General features: G+C 44.8%; 1 pseudogene; it reads left to right on the top strand.

The window, feature by feature from the left end:
* Positions 1-1,218: 1,218 nt before the first annotated feature.
* Positions 1,219-1,360, top strand: LOC145348722 (U2 spliceosomal RNA; annotated as a pseudogene).
* The last annotated feature ends 18,544 nt before the right edge of the window (positions 1,361-19,904 follow it).

Here is a 19,904-nt window from a genome sequence, read left to right as displayed (position 1 = left end):
TGCTCAGGTACGCTGAGGGAGAATTTAGCATAGCCAATGTACCAAACCAGCATGTCTTTCTGACTATGGGATGGAACTGAAGCATCCAGAAAAACCCGTGCAAGCTCTACACAGACAGTGGCCCAAACCAGGAATCGAACCTGGGTCCTTGGCACTTTGAGGCAGCAATGCTAACCTCTGTGCCACCATGCCACCCCTGTGTGAGACACTGCTCCAACCAGTGTAAATGTTGCCTGAGCTTTCTTAGTTTAGTTTATTTATTAGTCTCACAAGTAGGCTTACATTAGCAGTGTAATGAAGTTACTGTGAAAATCCTTTAGTCACCACACTTTGGTGCCTGTTCAAGTACACTAAGGGAGCATTTGGCATGGCCAATGCACCAAACCAGTATATCTTTCAGACTGTGGGAAGAAACTGATGCATCTGGAGAAAATGCAGACTCCACATAGACAGTGACCCAAGCTTGGAATTGAACCCAGGTACCTGGAGCTGTGAGGCAGCGGTGCTAACCACTGCTCTCAGCCTGAAGCCGAACAGGGAACATACAATGTTTGACAATCTCAGAGGGGTTAAGGGGCATCTTTAAAAAAAAAAGTGACTTCTCAGCCACATTAGAGTATGAATTAAATACTGAACCTGTAAAGAACAGAGGAAAGGGTTCATATTGTCTGATCGTAATTTCAAATTTGATTTAGAGTACCTATAATTCACACTTCCTCCACGTGAATTTGTTCTATAAATTGAAAGAAATAATCTCAAGCCCTGAGAGTCAATACCACAAAACCCCAAATGAAGAGAAGCCTGACTATAACGAAAATTGACAACACGTTGCGCTACAAAGCAGCACAATTTCAGCAGAAAATAACACAGGCCCAGACTTCTGCTGAGGGAGAATGAAGTCTAAGGTGAAGTTAAAAGGAACCACATCAAAAAATTTCCACTTAAACATTCAAACACCATCCAAACAGTCTGCATATTCTCAATTTTTCTTTCAAAGCCTCTGACTTTTCTGGGAATTAATCATCTAGGATCCAATTGCAGAAATAGAATCACAGAATTGCAGAAACTGAGAGGCAATTGTGGGGTTTCCCATACATGCCTCTAAGAGTGTGGCAACATGCTCGGTTTAAATGAGTTCAAGGGCTGTAAATGCCCATTTCATTCACAACAGGAAGCTGACACTTACACCTACAGGCCATCTCTCATAACAGTAGCTGGAATGCTTCTCGGCCTTTTGGCTAAGATCAAGTGTAGTATCGACACGCTGCACTTGGTTGAAGTCATTAGGATACATTTTAGCTTCATTTGAAGCAATTTTTTAAAGCGGCATCTCGGCCTTTTGGCTAAGATGCGAATAAGATCAAGCCCAAGACAGGAGGTGAGAGCCCTGTCTTGTCAGCTTGGATCAGGGATGTCTCAACTTGTCGGGACTCTGAATTGGATTTGATCTGATTAGATTGAATTGGAATAAAGAATAAACAAAAAACAGTAGCTGGAATGCTATATCACAAGGTATAATGTGAGCACGCTCTGTTATAAGGCAACAGTTCACTAAATTCCATCAGTGACATTAATATTGTTGTAGGTAATGAGGTTAAGAAGCCATAGGATTTGGAGCCTAATGGGATCAAATTTGTATAGGTTGATTACAGTTTAAAACACATTCAAAACAAAATTGTCAGTCTTATTGAATGTCAATGCAATAGTGTACCATGCACAGATCAGCTAGACAGTCAATATCTTTTCCCAAAGGTAGGGAAGTCTAAAACTAGAGGGCATGGGTTTAAGGTGAGATTGGAAGTGTCCAGCGGGGCAATTTTTTCACACAGAGGATGGTGAGTATCTGGAACAAGCTGCCAGAGGTAGTAGTAGAGGCGGGTACAATTTTATCTTTTAAAATGCATTTAGGTAGTTACATGGGTACGATGGGTACAGAGGGATATGGGCCAAATGCAGGCAATTGGAATTAGCTTTGGTGTTTTAAAAACAAAGGGCAGCATGGACAAGTTGGGCTGAAGGGCCTGCTTCCATGCTGTAAACCTCTATGACTCTATGCACAACAGACTTAATTCAATATTCTCTATCCTACTGTAGAGTTTCCATTTTGTATTTAGTGAAACTAGAATGAACTTATGAATGTTTAATCAAAGAAAATTACAGCACAGAAACAGGCCTTTGGCCCTCCAAACCTGCACTGACCATGTTGCCCGTGTGAACTAAAACCCCCTACCCTTCTGGGGACCATATCCCTCTACTCCCATCCTGTTCATGTATTTGTCAAGATGCTCCTTGAAAGTCACTATCATATCTACTTCCACTAGCTCCCTGGCATTGAGTTCCAGGCATCCACCACCCTCTGTGCCTCATACATCACCTTTAAACCTTGCCCCTTGCATCTTAAACCTATGCCCTCTAGTAATTGACTCTTCCATCCTGGAAAAAAGCTTCTGATTACCCACTCCGTCCATGTCCCTCATAATCTTGTCAACTTCGTTCAGATCGCCCCTCAACCTCCGTCGTTCCAGTGAGAACAAATCAAGTTTTTCTAACCTCTCCTGATAGCTAATCATTGATGGAAGTTTGATAGATAAGAATAGAATTTTATTGTCTACATAAGATGGAATATCTTTGGCTTCACCTCCAGTATAACACGTAATTATATAGTCGTTAGATTAAAAAGTGACTATTTCGTGTATAACTACATTCGTAAATTTGTTGATATAATATACATCCATACCATACAAACAGAACACATTGCACTCTGCCATTAAAACACTGACTGCAGTTGATTAAATAAAGTAAATAATAACAGCGGGCTGAGTTTATACTGGGGTAGGGTGGGGAGGTGGATTCTCCAGGCCCACCAGCTCTGATTGTAAATCATGATGGCCTGAATATTGGAAGTCAGTGGAAAAGTGGGTTTTGCTCCAGACGGACATCCAATCTGCTGTGACCCTTCAAGGCCACGCTACCAGCCTTGACCCTGGGTTCCTTCCATAGCATATTCAAAGCCACAAATATACATACGCAGGGCCACCTATACAGGCCCTCCCATGTGAGGAACTGATGTGGTGGACCCTGAGGAAACACCACCAACCCATCAGCAACGAGAGGCATCCTCCCTGCCAAACCATGCAGGCTTGAGCTTTATCCGACCCAATTTTCCACACAGGTTACTTCCCTGTCAGACCCACCACATAGCACCCACTCACCCTCCCCCCAGACCCCCCATACAACCTCTTTCTCCCCCCCCCCCCCAGACTCTGCACACAGCCCCATCCCACCTCAGACCCTAACACAGCCCCCTCCCCCCTCAAACTCTCCACATAACCCCCTTTTCACCTCAGATCCCTCACACAGCCTTCTTCCTCCTCAGACCCCCCCCCCCTCAGAACCCCCTACACAACCACCTCCCCTCTCAAACCACCCACACAGGCCTGTCCCACCTCAAACCTCCTCAGCCCCGTTCCCCCTCAGATTCCCCCGTGCAGGTCCCCTCAACTGCCCCCTTCCCCCTCAGAACACCGACACATGCTCGCTCCACCCTCAGACTCCATTCACAGCCCCCCTTTCACCTCAGACCCTTTCACACAGGTGCCTTCTCCCCTCAGACTTTCCATATAGAACCCCCCAACACAGTTCCCTTCCCCCTCAGACCTTCTGGCACAATCCCCCTTCCCTCAGATCTCCCACAAAGCTCCCTTTCTCTCTCAGATCCCCCACACAGGTTCCTTCCCCCAAAAGAACCTTTCCCCTGTCAAGCCCCCCCACTTAGCCCCCTCTCCCCTCTGACACCACTCAGGCTGAAGATTGGCAGCCCTGTGATCAACATCTTAAGTGAAACCAAAGACTGTCAATCAGAATGAGACTACGTCAGTCTTGCGTTCAGAATTAATGGGGTACTTGAGGTGCATTCAACCTTGAAGGGAAACCAAAATAAACGCAGGTGGCTGGAGGATTATAGAAATCCATTGACCTAACAGCTGAATCTTTGGTGTTTTATAATTGGTCCTCGATATTAATGAAAATCTTACCATTCTAAACAGCGCTTGTCGCAGCAACAGTAATGGTCAGATTCAAAAAAATTATACGGATGGAAGGAGGGACAGATACTGGTCTGTCACTCATTTACATCATGGCAAAGTTAGGTGCTAGATGTTAGATGCAAACCTAACATGTCAGTCAAAAATGGCAGCTCCTGACAGTGGGACCTGGGGGCCGAAATTTTTAAACAGCCCACAATAGCAGAATGAGAACCATTTGTTTCACTGCTGGCTTTAAGAGTCTGATGTGAAACAAGTCAGCAAAATCTCAAACCAGTTCATACCACGGTTGGATTAAAAGCACACCACTACACGTAAAGAGGCAAAGCTGGTGATGTGCTGAGATTGTCTGGTATTGGAAAGGCCAAAAAAAAAGGTTGAGAGACAGATCTACTACTGGGGAAGATCTGATCTAATACTGGGGTAGAGGGTGATCAGGGGAGGTGGTGGGGAGGATGGCAGGGTGGTGGAGGTGGAGAGGCTGCTTTTTTTGATACTCAGTTTTATGCACAGTGTTGGGTCAAATTAGAAGGTGCTATCTCTACATTATGGTGTGCTAACCTGATGTGCCTAATGATAACAAAATTGGATGGACAGTTCAATTTCCTGCAGCCACTCATCCTCAATGAATTACTTCAATCCAGGGAGGAAAGTGTATTTGCTTTAGTACAAAAAAACCTTCAGGAACATTTAGGCCCATTATTAGTGTTAGGTGATTTTAGATATTGATATTGGAGGGGATTCTTTAGTTCTTGCTGTGAAGAGCTTTTAATGTAATGGCCAATTTAGCGTGAACATTAAAAATTTCTTCCATGCTTCCTGGGGTAATGTTAGTGGAAATTCAACAGAAACGTAATTGATACAGAAATAAGATTACAACAATAGAGGAGAAGGTTTGAAATGTTTGTGGGTCTAATGCTTTGATTCTCCTCAAGTTGATGTTGTGCAGTGTCCTTTAACCTCAACAGAACTTGATGTGGGCTGTTATCTGAAGTCCAGTTTAAGGTACTTTAATTATTGTTGTATGGACTACATTGTAATCAGCCATCCATGCTGTCTTTTACTGTTCCAGGTCAATGCTTGAACTGGACATTGCTCTGATATCTTAAGGTTGAGGCTGCAGCTGGAGTAGCTCCAGTCAAAGGCAGAAGGGTGGTGGGGGACGTTGACGCTGTCTTCTGATTATTCACTGTACCTTTGATGGAAGATCAGCAGAAACTCAGATATCAACAGGAATTCCCCAATCTTAGCAGATCGGCCAGAAGAACAGAACAGAGGCAGTAGATCACGTGCGTCTTGAAGGAATCTCTGCTCTTAATGCCAATTTACTGGTGTGCTTGTGGCACGGTACTGATGTTTTCCTGATCAGCAATGTTTCTTGTCAATTGTTGATTACCACAGGGCTGGTGGCGGGACAGGGAGGGCTGGTGTAGAGGACATATTGAATGTAAACTGCAACTCCTGTAAAGCCTGTTTAGAAAGAGCAGGGCCTATTATCACAGAATGTATGTCTCTCTCAACCTGCGCAGCAAGCTTGGTGTTCAATGTCAGAAGATCTTCCAGCAGGCAGTTGTGTGTCAATCACAGGATTGCTAGTATAATTCTGATACTGGTGTGGCTATTCACTGTCTGGCCTTAGGGGAGCCAGCAACCTGCAGGAGAAAGAGAAAGGGTACTAAGTCTGCAGAGTCAAAAGTGGGGAAGAGGGATTGTGGCATCTTAGTGAAATATGCATGTTAGAAAGTAATCAGTGATAACATTGGGTCTGTTGTAGTGTGACCAATGGTAACAAGCTCTAAGAGTCAGCTAATCCAATAAACTATGTAACCAATGACAAAATGACATGATCAGCTAACTCAGTATAAATAAGAACTTGTTGGAATTGTTAAAGAGGTTGGAATTGTTTGAGGTTGGAATGGGCCAGGGTGAGGCCACAATTGTTGGAGTAATGATGTTTCTTTATTAAATCTTTCACTTTGATTTGCAAATTGGAAGTTTTGTTTCATTTTATTGCCTATAACTGAAGACCCCCATTTGCTGGATGAACACTTTAAGGAAAAGTGTTTTTATTTGAACTGTTGGTTCGAATCCTCACAATTTAAATTGCAGGGCTTAAAACAGACCTTGGCACCCAGACAGAAAAAAAGCAAAAAAAAGCCACGCTCCTATCCAAAGTCAAGGACTAAAGATGTGCTAGCAGTTGACTTATGGAGATTAGCTGGCAGTTGAGTTATGGAGTGAAGCCTGTACCAGTGGTGTTGCAGTGACAAAACACTTGTCATGTGGGAAAACTAACAAGTGGGGTGTGAGAAAAATCTTCTTCACGTAGTGAGTGGTTTGGGTTTGGAATGCACTGCCTGGAAATGTGCTGGAGGCAGATTCAAATGAGGCATTCGAGAGGGCATTGGCTGATTGTTTCTATTCAAGTAATATGCAGGAGTACAGGGGAATGGCATTAAGTCACAATATTTGTTTGGAGAGCCGGTGTGGACACAATGAGCCAAATGGCATCTTTTGGCGTCAGAACAATTCTGTGATTCTGAATTAATATTTCCACTTGCCAGTAAGGCTGCCTTTCATCTGAAACACCATTTATGTTCCTGCAGGATTGGAGCTGATCCTGAATTCTGTTTCTCTTGGAACATATTCAATAAATCAAGCATCAAGTCAAACCTTAGTTACAATGAAGACAACCTATGTTTCCCACATTATTGATTTGAATATTGAATTCTCCTGCCCCCAATAAAACACCATGAAATTATCAGGACAATGTTTGTTGCATATGTTTTCTCTTAATACAGGTTCCCTCCAACACACACAGGGAACGAGTCTTCCACCCTGCTGCCCTGATTGATTAACATAGTAGGGTGGGAAATATGAGTGGGAGGTGAAAAATCCAAATCACTCCCAGCGTCACGCCATTCGCCATCCTCCAAGGCCATCTTTTTCAGTGCGATCTGGGCGCAATGTCAATTTCAATGATTTTGAATGTATTTCCACATTATTAGTGAGTTTGGCTTGGCCCTTTCCCCCTCCTGTATCTTAACTCCCTCACCGTAACCACCCCCCGCCCCCTGCGCCTTCCAGTATGACGTCATGCCAGCATCTTTCACAGCTGCTCTATAAAAGTCTGGGTCAAGCACAACAGTAGTGAGGGGGAGCGAGGTGGTTAAGTTCCATTCAGCGGCACTGTGGTTAGCACAGCTGCTTCACAGCTCTAGGGACCTGAGTTTGATTCCTGGCTTGGGTCACTGTCTGTGTGGAGTTTACACATTCTCCTTGTGTCTGCGTGGGTTTCTTCCAGGTGCTCTGGTTTCCTCCCACAGTCCAGAGATGTGCAGGTTAGGTTGACTGGCTATGCTAAAAATTGCCCCTTGCTGGGTGGGTTGGGGGAATTGCATGAATGCTGGAGTTTGAGGGGTCCACTGGCTCCAAGCCCCATGGTGCATGCATTGACCCTGGCTGCAGAGAAACTACTGAGAGGTGCCCCATGAGGTCCACCACCAACCTCACAATTATTGACTTGATGTATTGTTGTCTCAAGTATTAGTACACAGTGAAAAGTATTGTTTCTTACAGACAAAGCATACCGGTCATAGAAGGAAATGAGAGAGTGCCAAATGGAGTTACAGTCACAGTTAGGGTAATAGGGAAAGATCAGCTTAGTGTGAAGTAGGTCCATTCAAAAATCTGATGGCAGCAGGGAAGAAGCTGTTCTTGAGTTGGTTGGTACGTGACCTCAGACTTTTGTATCTTTTTTCCCAATGGAAGAGAATATGTCCAGCGTATGTGGGGTCTTTGATTATGCTGGCTGCTTTTCTACACCAGCAGGTGGTGTAGATAGTGTCAATGGATGGGAGGCTGGTTTGAGTGATGGATGGAGCTTCGTTCAGAACACTTTGTAGTTTCTTGCAGTCTTGTACAGAGCAGAAGCCATACCAGGCTGTGATTTAACCTGAAAGAATGCTTTCTATGGTGCATCTGTAAAGGTTGGTGAGAGTCGCAGTGGACATGTCAAATTTCCTTATTATTCTGAGAAAGTAATGGTGGGCTTTCTTAACTATAGTGTCAGCCTGGATGGACTGGACAGGTTGTTGTTGATCTGGCCACCTAGAAGCTTGAAGCTCTCGACCATTTCTACTTCATCCCCATTGATGTAGACAGGGACATGTCCTCCATTATTGACCTGCTTCCCTGCTATCTGTCTTTTGGACGGGCATTGTGGCTGACTCCAGACCTTACATCCCAGAACCCACTAACAGGTAGCAGGTCTGGCAGCTGCTGTCCCAAGCAAAGGAACTGACCAGAAGTTAATATGGCCCCTCATACTGCATGGACTCTACTGTGCTGCTTTGAATGGGAACGCATCTTGTGATAGTCAGGAGGCTGCCCCTCCCCTGTCTGGCTGAACTGCAACTCATGGAAGGTAATGTAGTAGCTGCACTCATGTCAATACTTCGAGGGTCTGCAATGGGGACCCCGCACGCAGACATGTATGCTTTCCCTTTCTGCCGTGGCCAGGAGGTCAACGGTAGGCAACTCGTTGAGGTGACACATGGCACTGGGGATGGTGACAGATTGCCAACATTCACTCATGGGACCACTAGTCATAGAAGCAGTGGAAGCCTGGGATGGGCAACTGTACTACATGTAAGAGACAGTACGGCACCTGTGTTATGTCCTCACAGATTTGGCACCTTGGGAGACAGGAGAACAACTGCTCTAGTGGAAGTGAAGGTCACGGCGGCCCTCAACTTTATACCACAGGCTCCTTCCAGGCATATTTGGCAGCTGTTGCCTCAGGCGAATAGGGTATCCTGGTGCACTAGGGTGGTGCGTTTGTGCACAGAGAGCTGTGAGATGCCATAGAGGTCTAGGGATCCACAGATTGGGGATCACCATTGGCTCCAGGCTCATGGTGCACTAACAGACCTGCAGCCTATTACTGTTAGTGGTGCATGGGATGTAAGCTCTGGAGTGCCTGTCCAGCAGACAGACGGCAGGGAAGCAGACTGATATTTGCGGGGTTGGTGGTGGACCTCATGTGGCAACCGGCTCCCCCCCACCCCCCCATGGGTCTCTCTGCAGCCAGAGCTATGCACCCACCACAGACCTGGAGCCAATTTTGACCCCCCCACTACCTGAGGACTTCTAGACATCTGCGGCATCTCGCAACCCTCTGTGCACAATTGCGTCTGCCAGGGCACGGATGCCCTGTTCACCCAGCCTGCCAATTACATTCATTTTTACATGGGCCAGGTCCAACAGAAAGCCTCAGCAGGAGGCTTCATCAGCATGCCCCATGGCTTCATTATCGCTGGTCCTGGAACTCCATTTCTCACAGCATTGTGGATGTACCAACATCACAAGCATTGCAATGCCTCAGGAAGATGACCGCCAATCAATTCTGGCTTTGTCAATAATGCTCACATCCCATGAGCATAACTAAGTAAGTTAAAGAACACTTCATAGAATCATAGAATCCCTAAAGTGCAGAAGGCCATTCGGCCCATCGAGTCTGACAACAATCTCACCCGTGCTCTATTCTCATAACCCCATGTTATCCCCCTGACACTAAGAGACAATCTGACCCAGTCATGTTCCCCATAACCCCAAATATTTACCCCGCTCATTCCCCTAACCTGCGCATCTTGGAACACTAAGGGGCAATTTAGTATGGCCAATCCATCAAACGTGTGTGTCTTTGGAGTGTGGGAGGAAACCAGAGCACCCGAAGCAAACCCACACAGACATGGGGCAGATGTGTCAAATGCTACAGACAGTCACCCGAGGCCGGAATTGAACCTGGCTCTCTGGCACTGAGGCAGCAGTGCAACCATTGTGCCAACCCTTATTCCATTGCCCAATACTCTTAAAAATTGTTATTAAACAACATTTCCCAAATTTTTTGTAATGCTATTGTTTTTATTGATTTATGGTTTATCTCCAGGGTTTTTCGCAGGAGTGTCTTGGATACTAATATTTAATTTCTGGAGACTTCAGAACAGTGCTGCAGAGGTTGACAATCCGACCACAGCCTTAGGTGTATAAATTTGACTAGTCCCATTTTCTTCTGTCTTTGTCCAGTTGGAAAGCTGACAACTGTCCATCAACTGACCATCAGTACAGCAATACTAAGAGGCAGTGTTACTGGTAGTAATGCAAAAAAATGCCACGACATCTCTTGAATAAGTCTCAGGCCTACAGCTGCAGATAGTCATTGGAAAAGTCCATTCTGGTCTCTTTTTAACCTTCCTTTTCTACCAATAAGTTTTAAACTGATATTGGTATATTTGATCAAAATGTGTAACAAAATGGATTATTCCTTCAGAGGCTGACATGGCAAAAGTAATCCTTGTGTCTATGTCTATATATGTCATGTTTGCGAAACCTACCTCTCCACTCACCTGATGAAGGAGCAGCACTCCAAAAGCTCATGATTTCAAATAAACCTGTTGGACTTTAACTTGGTGTTGTGAGACTTCTTACTGTACCCACCCTAGTCCAAGGCCGGCATTGCCACATCATGGCAAAAGTAAAGCAGAAGCTCATTGTCGTGAGGGATGCATGCTGCATTATTAAAACAGTGATGGCCACTGAATTGAAGTCAATTCACTTATGTTGTTTGCTGTTAGATTTAAGTTGAATAAGTTTGCCTTTTTTTTGACAGACCTTCACACCAGCTGCTTTTTTTATGCTCCTGCTGATGTTGATTGTGCCAGCTACCTTTAGTAACAGTTCTGATTGATAAGGGAATTAAGGATTATGAGGAGCAAGCGGGTAAGTGGAATGATCCACTTCAGATCAGCCATAATCTTATTGAATGGAGGGGCAGGCGCGAAGGGCTAGATGGCCTACTCCTGCTCCTATTTCTTATGTTTAACAGCAGTGAGCTAATGTTCATTTGCCCAATTTTAGCCAGGATTTAGGTGAAATTTTCCATGCCCAAGAAGGCTTTATACAGACACCACAAGTGCAGAATACACCCTAATGAGGTGGCCCAATATCAGAGTCAAATTCCTTGCCAGGGTAATTTGTTTGAGAGATGCTACATAATAATATATAAAGTAAGGAAGGGGTCGAGGTAAAGATGCCTTCCATAGGTTTGTTGACTGGAGTCCTGGTTTATTAGTTCAGAGGTTGAGGCTAATGGGCCTACGTTTTAATGTCCTGGCCCCCTGATTTACTGGAAACTCATTGAATTCAATTTTCAGTGAGCCAGTAACATTTTTACTGGCATGGATTGCAGCCAAAGAAAATACAACAGATCTGAAGAATGGGAGAAAAGCAGCTGAGATCTCTCTTCTTGCTTGAAATAAGAGGCACAAAAATAATGCAATATACGCATAAGTAGCCTTTGTGAGTAAATAATAAGGAAGGAGGAGAAAATTGGGAGAAAGAGAAAAGTTGGCACAGTAAACTTTCCTATTCTGTAAGTCTATTTTATTAGTATTTACTATTACAGCAGCAATATCGCTACTGACAGCTCAGTAATATTAGGCCATTTTTCACACTCAGTTGTGGAGCCTGCCATTGATGGCTAACCAGGGAACACAGAATTTCCTGCTGCTCTTGGTCATTTCAATTGTCAACCTGGGCTCCCAGGGAGTTAGGATTAGGATAACGTCAATAGATTTGGTGCAGAAACTTGAGTGTAACTTCATCTTTGGCCAAACTAGCACAGTTTCCAGCACACATTTTATCAATTGAGTTGAAAAGCTTTGGGGCCTACTTCAGAGACAAAAGCCTAGCATTTCCAGGAAGGCCACAATTGGCAACATCCGTGCTGGAAGCTGCGCCAGTTTGGCCAAAGGTGAAGTTACACTCAAGTTGCCTGCATGAAATCTATTGACATTAGCCTGAAGGTAGAGTCTCCTCTGAATCAGTGGGAGAATACAGAGGTGGTAATGTCACACGACTAGTAATCCAGAGGCCCAGACCAATGCTTTGGGACCAAATCCCACAGCAGCTGGTGGAATTTAATTTTAATGAATACATCTGGAATTAAAAGCTACTCTCAATAATAGTGACAATGACAACTATCATTGTTGTAAAAACCTACCTAGTTCACTAACCCCTTTTAGGGAAGTAAGTTGGTCGGCAGTAGTTATGGGGGATTTCAATCTGCATATTGATTGGTCGACCCATGTTGGACGAGGTGGGCTCGAGGAGGAGTTCTTGGAATGCTGCCGGGATAGTTTCCTGGAACAGTGTGTGTTGGAGCCGACGAGGGAGCGAGCTATCTTGGATCTGGTGCTATGTAATGAGGCGGGTAGAATTAGGGACCTTGAGGTGAAGGATCCTCTTGGAGAGAGTGATCATTGTATGGTGGAGTTTCTGTTGCAGATGGAGGAGGAGAAAGTGGGTTCCCGGACACGTGTCCTTTGTCTGAATAGAGGGGAGTATGGTAGGATGAGAGAAGAATTGGCGAATGTGGACTGGGGGAGCACGTTGGAAGGTAGGTCTGCTGAGGAGCAGTGGAGGATCTTTAAGGAGATCTTTCTTGGTGCTCAGCAGAAATTTATTCCGATGGTTAAAAAGGACAGTAGGAAGAGAGGTAATAAGCCGTGGATAACGAAGGAGGTGAAGGAAAGTGTTAAATTAAAAGCGGAGGAATTTAGAGTAGCTAAGAGCAGTGGGCGAGAAGAGGATTGGGAAAGGTTTAAATGTCAACAAAGATTGACAAAAAAGTTGATAAAGGAGGGTAGAAGAAGCTATGAAGCTGGGCTAGCGCTTAATATAAAAAAGGATAGCAAGAGTTTTTATAAATATATAAAAAGGAAGAGGCTGGCTAGGGTGAACGTTGGTCCCTTAGCGGATGAGAAAGGGGACCTAGTGGTAGGGGATGGGGATATGGCTAAGGTCTTGAATAACTTTTTTGTTTCTGTCTTCACGGAGGAGGACGTGAATAATTTGCCGGGTGTTAGCGATGGAAAGGTGGTAGGACTGGAGGGTCTTAATGACATTACTGTTACTAGAGAGGTGGTGCGCGACAGACTGGAGGGGCTGATTGTGGACAAGTCCCCAGGACCGGATGGAATGCATCCGAGGGTTCTGAAAGAAATGGCGGAGGTGATAGTGGATGCCTTGGTGGTTATTTTCCAGACGTCGCTGGATTCCGGGGAAGTGCCGGAGGATTGGAAAACGGCTAATGTTACGCCGTTGTTTAAGAAGGGTGCCAGGCAAAAGGCGGGGAATTACAGGCCGGTTAGTTTAACGTCTGTGGTAGGTAAAATGTTAGAATCCGTCATTAAGGAGGAAATTGCGAGGCATCTTGAAGGGAATTGCTTGATAGGGCAGACGCAACACGGTTTCATTAAAGGGAAGTCGTGTCTGACCAATTTACTGGAGTTCTATGAGGATGTGTCTAGGGCGGTGGATAGAGGAGAGCCGGTGGATGTGGTCTTTCTGGATTTTCAGAAGGCGTTTGATAAGGTACCTCACAAGAGGTTACTGCAGAAGGTCAGAGGACATGGAGTTGGGGGTAGGGTGTTAGCGTGGATAGAGGATTGGTTGTCAAATAGGAGGCAGAGAGTGGGGGTCAATGGGTGCTATTCGGATTGGCGGTTGGTGACTAGTGGGGTGCCCCAGGGGTCGGTGCTGGGGCCTCAGCTATTTACCATTTATATAGATGATCTGGAGGAGGGAACCGAGTGTAGGGTGTCGAAATTTGCTGATGACACCAAGATTGGGGGAAAGGCAAATTGTGCGGAGGGTGTGGAGAGTCTGCAGAAGGATCTAGATAGGCTGGGCGAATGGGCCAGGAAATGGCAAATGGAATTTAATGTTGGCAAGTGTGAGGTGGTCCACTTTGGTAGGAAGAATGGTAGGAAGGACTATTACTTACGTGGCGAAAAACTGCAGCAGGCGACGGTGCAGAGGGACCTCGGGGTCCTTGTGCATGAGTCGCAAAAACCCAGCCTGCAGGTGCAGCAGGTGGTCAGGAAGGCGAATGGGATGCTGGCCTTCATAGCGAGGGGGATTGAATATAAAAGTAGGGAGGTCTTGCTGCAGCTGTATAGGGCATTGGTGAGGCCGCAGCTGGAGTACTGTGTGCAGTTTTGGGCGCCGCACCTGCGCAAGGATATTTTGGCCTTGGAGGGAGTGCAGAGGAGGTTTACTAGGCTGATACCGGAGTTGAGGGGGTTGAACTATGAGGAGAGGCTGAATAAACTAGGCTTGTACTCGTTAGAGTTTAGAAGAATGAGGGGAGATCTCATTGAGACGTATAAGATGATGAATGGGATGGATAGGATAGAGGTGGAAAGACTCTTCCCGCTCAAAAAAGACAGTAGGACTAGGGGGCACAGCCTCAAGATAAAGGGGGGGCGGTTCAGAACGGAGTTGAGGAGGAACTTCTTCACTCAAAGGGTGGTGAATCTCTGGAATTCTCTGCCCGTTGAAGTGGTGGAGGCTGCCTCGCTAAATATTTTTAAGAAGCGGGTTGATGGGTTTTTGATAAGAGAGGGGATTAAGGGTTATGGGGAGAGGGCGGGAAAGTGGAACTGAGCCACGACAGATCAGCCATGATCTTATTGAATGGCGGGGCAGGCTCGAAGGGCCAGATGGCCTACTCCTGCTCCTATTTCTTATGTTCTTATGTCCTTACTCGGTGTGACCAACTTGTGACTCCAGACCCAAAGCAATGTGGTTGACTCTTAACTACCCTCTGAAATGCCCTCACAAGCCAATGAGTTCAAGGACAATTAGAGATGGGCAACAAATGCTGGCCTTGTCAATGACAGCCACATTCCATTAAAGAATGAGTGTGATTGGTTGATTAGCGAGTGAATTCTACTGGAGCGGGATTACCCAGAAGTAAGCCATCTTCAGCTGGTTGGTTTTATGCTCTTGCTTTAAATTATTTTAACTTCAATTTAAATCATTGCAAATTCAGTCAATCATAGCCAAGCATGGCATACCACTCTGACTTCAGCTGGATAGCTTTGATGTGTCTTTGGTACCTAAGACCAAGGATTCAATTGAAGTTAAACTGGTGTGGCCTCCTTGGCTATGACTGACTGAATTTACAACAATTTAAATTGAAATTAAAATAATTTAAAGTAATTCACAGAGTGATTGAATGCTGATCACTGCAGTAATGCTGGAGCCATGTGTGTCTGTGCAACCAAGGCTCTGAGTACAGTGTGATGAATATCCTCAAATGGGTACAGTCTGTGAGACCTCACTATGCCAACCTAGATGCATGGCCAGGTTTAGAGATAGGGACTTCTTCAGGTGAGTGGACATTTGAGTCAGTGTAAGAGATCGCAGAGACTCCTGTGCAAAAGTAGTTATGGATGCAATTCATTTGCGCTGAAAGATCTGAGAAATCTTTAGCACTATTTCAATCATTTCTACCAAGGTTTCGCCATTCTTGGTAGAAATTATGTGTAAACTCCAGCCTTTTGGTTAGGCAGGCATTCCAGTGCAGTCCTCTGGGAGTCCTGCAATGCTGGGGATTCTGTCTGTCAAATGTGTGACAGAGATTAGGAGATCCTCAAGAATAGTAAAGGAAAGTGGAACTGAGCAGCGACAGATCAACCATGATCTTATTGAATGGCGGGGCAGGCTCGAAGGGCTGGATGGCCTACTCCTGCTCCTATTTCTTATGTTCTTATGTTCTTATGAATTCTGTCTGGAATCCTGGCCCTATTTATCCCTTAATTAACATCACTTAAAAAAATAGATTATCTGATGACTCTCAAGTTGGGAGTTGCTGTGCACAAATTGGCCACCATGTTTTCTACCTTAAAACAGAAACTACACAACAAAAACCTGAGGCTAATTCATTCTAAAGCATTTGGAATGCCCTGAGATCATGAAGCGCAATGCATAAGTCCTTTGCTTTTGTAAGTGTAATGTCCCAGGAACCACCAGTTTAACCACAAATTTAGACATTAAAGCAAAAAGCCTTTCCTTCTCCTCTCTCACACCTTTCTCATAATAGCTCTTATTATGTAATGATAGAGAGGTAAAAGGAATTGAGTCCAGGTCTGCAAACAAGTGTTGGAACCTTTAGTTTATGATGTTACCTGAAACCCTTGAATACATTAAGAACCTTGTAATTCCTTTGTAAGGAGCTGGTCTTTATTTAACTGCACTTTCCATGGCCAAGTGTTACCTCTTGTTCCAGCCGTCAGATATACATGTTAACAACCATCTCTGGCTGTCAAGATGGTCACAGCATTGATGGTATGACAGGAGTGTTGGTGTGAAGTGTTTGACTTCACGCCAATGTTAAGTTCCTGTCAGACTACTGCACTTGCGGTTTGGTCTGCCTCCAGAGGAGAGTGCAGCGGAACCCCCTAGAAGAAAGCATCACTTCAGAATCCAGTTGACTTGATCTTTATACTTCTTGGACTTGTGGCTAAGGAAAATCACATTGAAGTAACTCTGCAGTCATAAGCCAACTACACCCTTAGACTAACTGTGGGGGAGGAGTGGGGGAGGGAGGATAGTCGTCTGAAATCGGAGTCAATTTGTTTCATTTTTGGAGGAGAATTTCAGAACATTGATTCAACAATGGTTAAAAAAAACCCTTATGTCCAAACCAAGATGACATGTAACTTGGCCAGCATTGATAAATTGCCAGGATAGTTTCACACCTATGTGTGAAATTTTGAGTTGCATAACTTGCCATCCTCTATTAGAGGTCATTAAGGATCCACCATATAATGTGGGACACTGATCCCAAAAGATCCAGCTTGGGGAAAGGGTGAAAGCTCCCTTCCCTGAAGGCAATTTCATTTTTAATCTTCATAGTTTTATTCTGACGCTAACCCACAAATTACTGACGGGAATTCTCCAGTCTTGCACACCCCACTGCTGCTGCCAACGAGAATTTGGCGCTCAGCCAAATCTCTGTTTGCTGCATTGGGACTGGAGAATCCCCACTGTGCGTGAAGTCAGAGAACTCCAACTACTGTGTCTCAATTCAGTGCCAAAGTGAGATTTGAATTAATTCCCCTGAAGGGTAGAGCTTAGCACAGAAGGTGTGAGGAGGCTTAGACTGTGGGTGGAAAGGCAGAGCTTGGCAGGGAGGCATGAGGGACATAGGAGGTGGATGGAAGGACAGAGTTTGACATGGGAATGAGGGATGTGGGGAGTGGATGGAAAGGCAGAGTTTGACACAGGGGGGTTTGAGGGGCATGGCGGGTGGATGTAATAACAGAGTTGACACAGGGAGCATGAGGGACTTTAGGGGTGTGTAGATTCATATAAGCAATTAGGTTGCATAGAAAAGTAAGTCTGTTTTAAACGGACTTGCTATAGTAGGGGCTAAAGCTGCAGCAGTAGCTAAAGGGTTAATGATTCACTATATACTCACCATTATACCGAAAATCAAGAAACTAGCTGAAGCAGGCAGGGTTAGAAAAACAGGGCCTAGCAGACACTCAAGGTCTAAAGGCCAGATAACGGGCCATCTGCCTTTAGGAGGATAGAAAAATAAACCACCATTCTTCTCCCCTATCTAGTTACGGTAAATCACAAGGGAAAGGGACTGTAGGATGATTTAGACCAAGGACACTATAGATAAGTCCTAGGACCATAGTTTTAATTCATGGGACAATGATTAAAGGGGTAATAGAGATAGTAAGGATAATAGGGAGTATTGTAACCTGCTTGCAGAGTTGTTTATTTCACTGTATAAAAATAGCGCGGGTTTGTTCAAAAATTCAGAGTTCTCTCGGTGTTGACTGAGGTGTACTCTCCGTGATATCACGACAATAAACTCTCCTGACGCCTGACTCTGAACGTCTCTGCCTGAGTTATTCTGAGCTAGGAATTTCCTCGACAGGGTGGATGGGAAAGCAGAGTTTTGCACAGGGGGCATGAGGAACATAAAGGATGGGTGGACGGGTGGAGCTTGGCACAGGGGGCATGAGGAGAACCTTTTGAACTTATCTTTTTAAAGGTCCCCTCAGTCAGACCAGGGTTCACAACTTCTCTAAGGGGCCATCAACCATGACTCTTTAAAAACCTGACCCATCTCCATGACAATTGTAGAGTAGGAGATACCTGTATCTACAATGGAACCAGCCACGTTGCGATTGCCAGATGTGGGCTTCGGACAAGAAGCAGCTCAAAATACTTTAAGGCACTCCTGAAAAATCAGACAGCCAGGGAATAGGGTTGGGAATCCTGGAATCTGGACCCATCAGCCATTTTTAAAAGGCTTCCAAATCAATGCAACTCAGCGAAAATCCAGACCATTATCTTTTTCCTGAAACCCACTGATTTCCTTTGCCCTTGTGAGCTTAATTGTTTACCATGGGTTTGAATATGAGCCACTGAAACAACTTAATGTCCCAGCTCTTTTACCCTGAATCTCTGAGGGAAATGATCATCCTGTATTAAATTCCTGTCATTGTTCTATTGCACTGAGAAGTAACAATGGACTAATGGGATTTGCTTCTGATAGATAGGATTGCCAACTCTGGAATATATTCCTGGAGATTTTATCACATGACCTCGCAGCTCCATTACCCCAAACAGCCAAATAAACTTAATTCCCTTCTCCAATTTTTTAAAGCTGATAAACAAATGTGCTCTCATTAAAATAAAAAAATTCTTCAGAATTCCTATGATTTGTCTCCCTGGTTGCAGCCAAGTTTGGAAAATAAATCTTTAATTCTTGGTGAGTCCAGGACATTCCAGGAGGGTTGCAAACAAAGTTTAGTCAAAGGCATTTCTTTTTATATTACAGTTCCACCCACTTGGTAGTCTTTGAGCCGCAATGGGGCACAGAGAGAGGCCCTTTGGTCCACCAATTATCTGCTGAGCATTCTAGTCAATTCCAATCCCTTGGTAGCCTGCAAGTTTACTTCTATCAAGTGCTCATCCAAGTTTCCTTGTGAAACCATTGATTATCTCACTCCTGACTTCTGCAGCAATATTGCTGAGCAAATGAGGGCAGCACAGCTTTCTGGCAACAGGCCAAAACTCTCCTTTGACTGCAGTTGCAAATTCTGACACTGGAGGGAGAGGTGCTTTCATTTCTGTGACACATCACATTCCAAAACACTTGATGCAAAATGAACTCCTTTTGAATTTTGAGTGATCCTTGTTACAGATCAAGTCTTACAAATGCAGCAATCCATCTTCACACAGATAAACATCCAGTGATAACAAATGGATGAGTAATATCTTGGTTTTGGCTGTAAGGGGTGGAAATTTGGGCGTGAGTCAGGATCCGTCCTGGACTAACAAGTCATTTAGGGGCCACGGTGGAAGTTCCTGTTTGTCCCAAACGTGGCCTCTGGAAGTGAGCCAACAATGGATAGGGGAATTCCGATGTCTGGAATCTCATAGGAATTTAATTCTCTAACATTAAGCATCCCTATATTTCAGGATGAACCTGTCTTATTATAGACATCTGCCGAGACATAGGTAAGGTCTCATCCAGAGGCCCAGGCCTCAGGCCTGCATGAACCACCAAGCAAAATGTCAGCCACTCCTGAATATTAACTCCCCTAAAAAGGGGTCGACCGGACAAGTGGAAAGAAAATTATACCTTCTCAAAAAAGTTTTTGTATTCTTGGGACTAATTGAAACAATTTGACCCGATATTACAAAGATTGGGGGTTCCTGTTTGTTGGTGTACTGGGGGGGAGGTGGGGCAGGAGGCTGGGGAAGGGGTACGCTGGAATGACAATATGATCACGGAAGTGTGGAAGTTGAAGTCTATGTTGCCTTTCTCCTCCTGAAGCTGTGCTTTATCACAGAAAGTCTTGACCATCTTATACGCAGGTGGCACAATGGTGAGCACTGCCACTTCATAGCACCAGGGACTGGGTTTCAATTCCAGCTTCAGTCACTGTCTGCATGGAGTTTGCACATTCTCCCTGTGTCTGTGTG

Source organism: Carcharhinus amblyrhynchos, chromosome 9 (assembly GCF_965287045.1).
Source record: "Carcharhinus amblyrhynchos chromosome 9, sCarAmb.v2.hapA, whole genome shotgun sequence".
Taxonomy (NCBI): Eukaryota; Metazoa; Chordata; class Chondrichthyes; order Carcharhiniformes; family Carcharhinidae; genus Carcharhinus; species Carcharhinus amblyrhynchos.
Note: the sequence above shows the minus strand (reverse complement) of the source record. Positions and strands in the feature narration are given on the sequence as shown.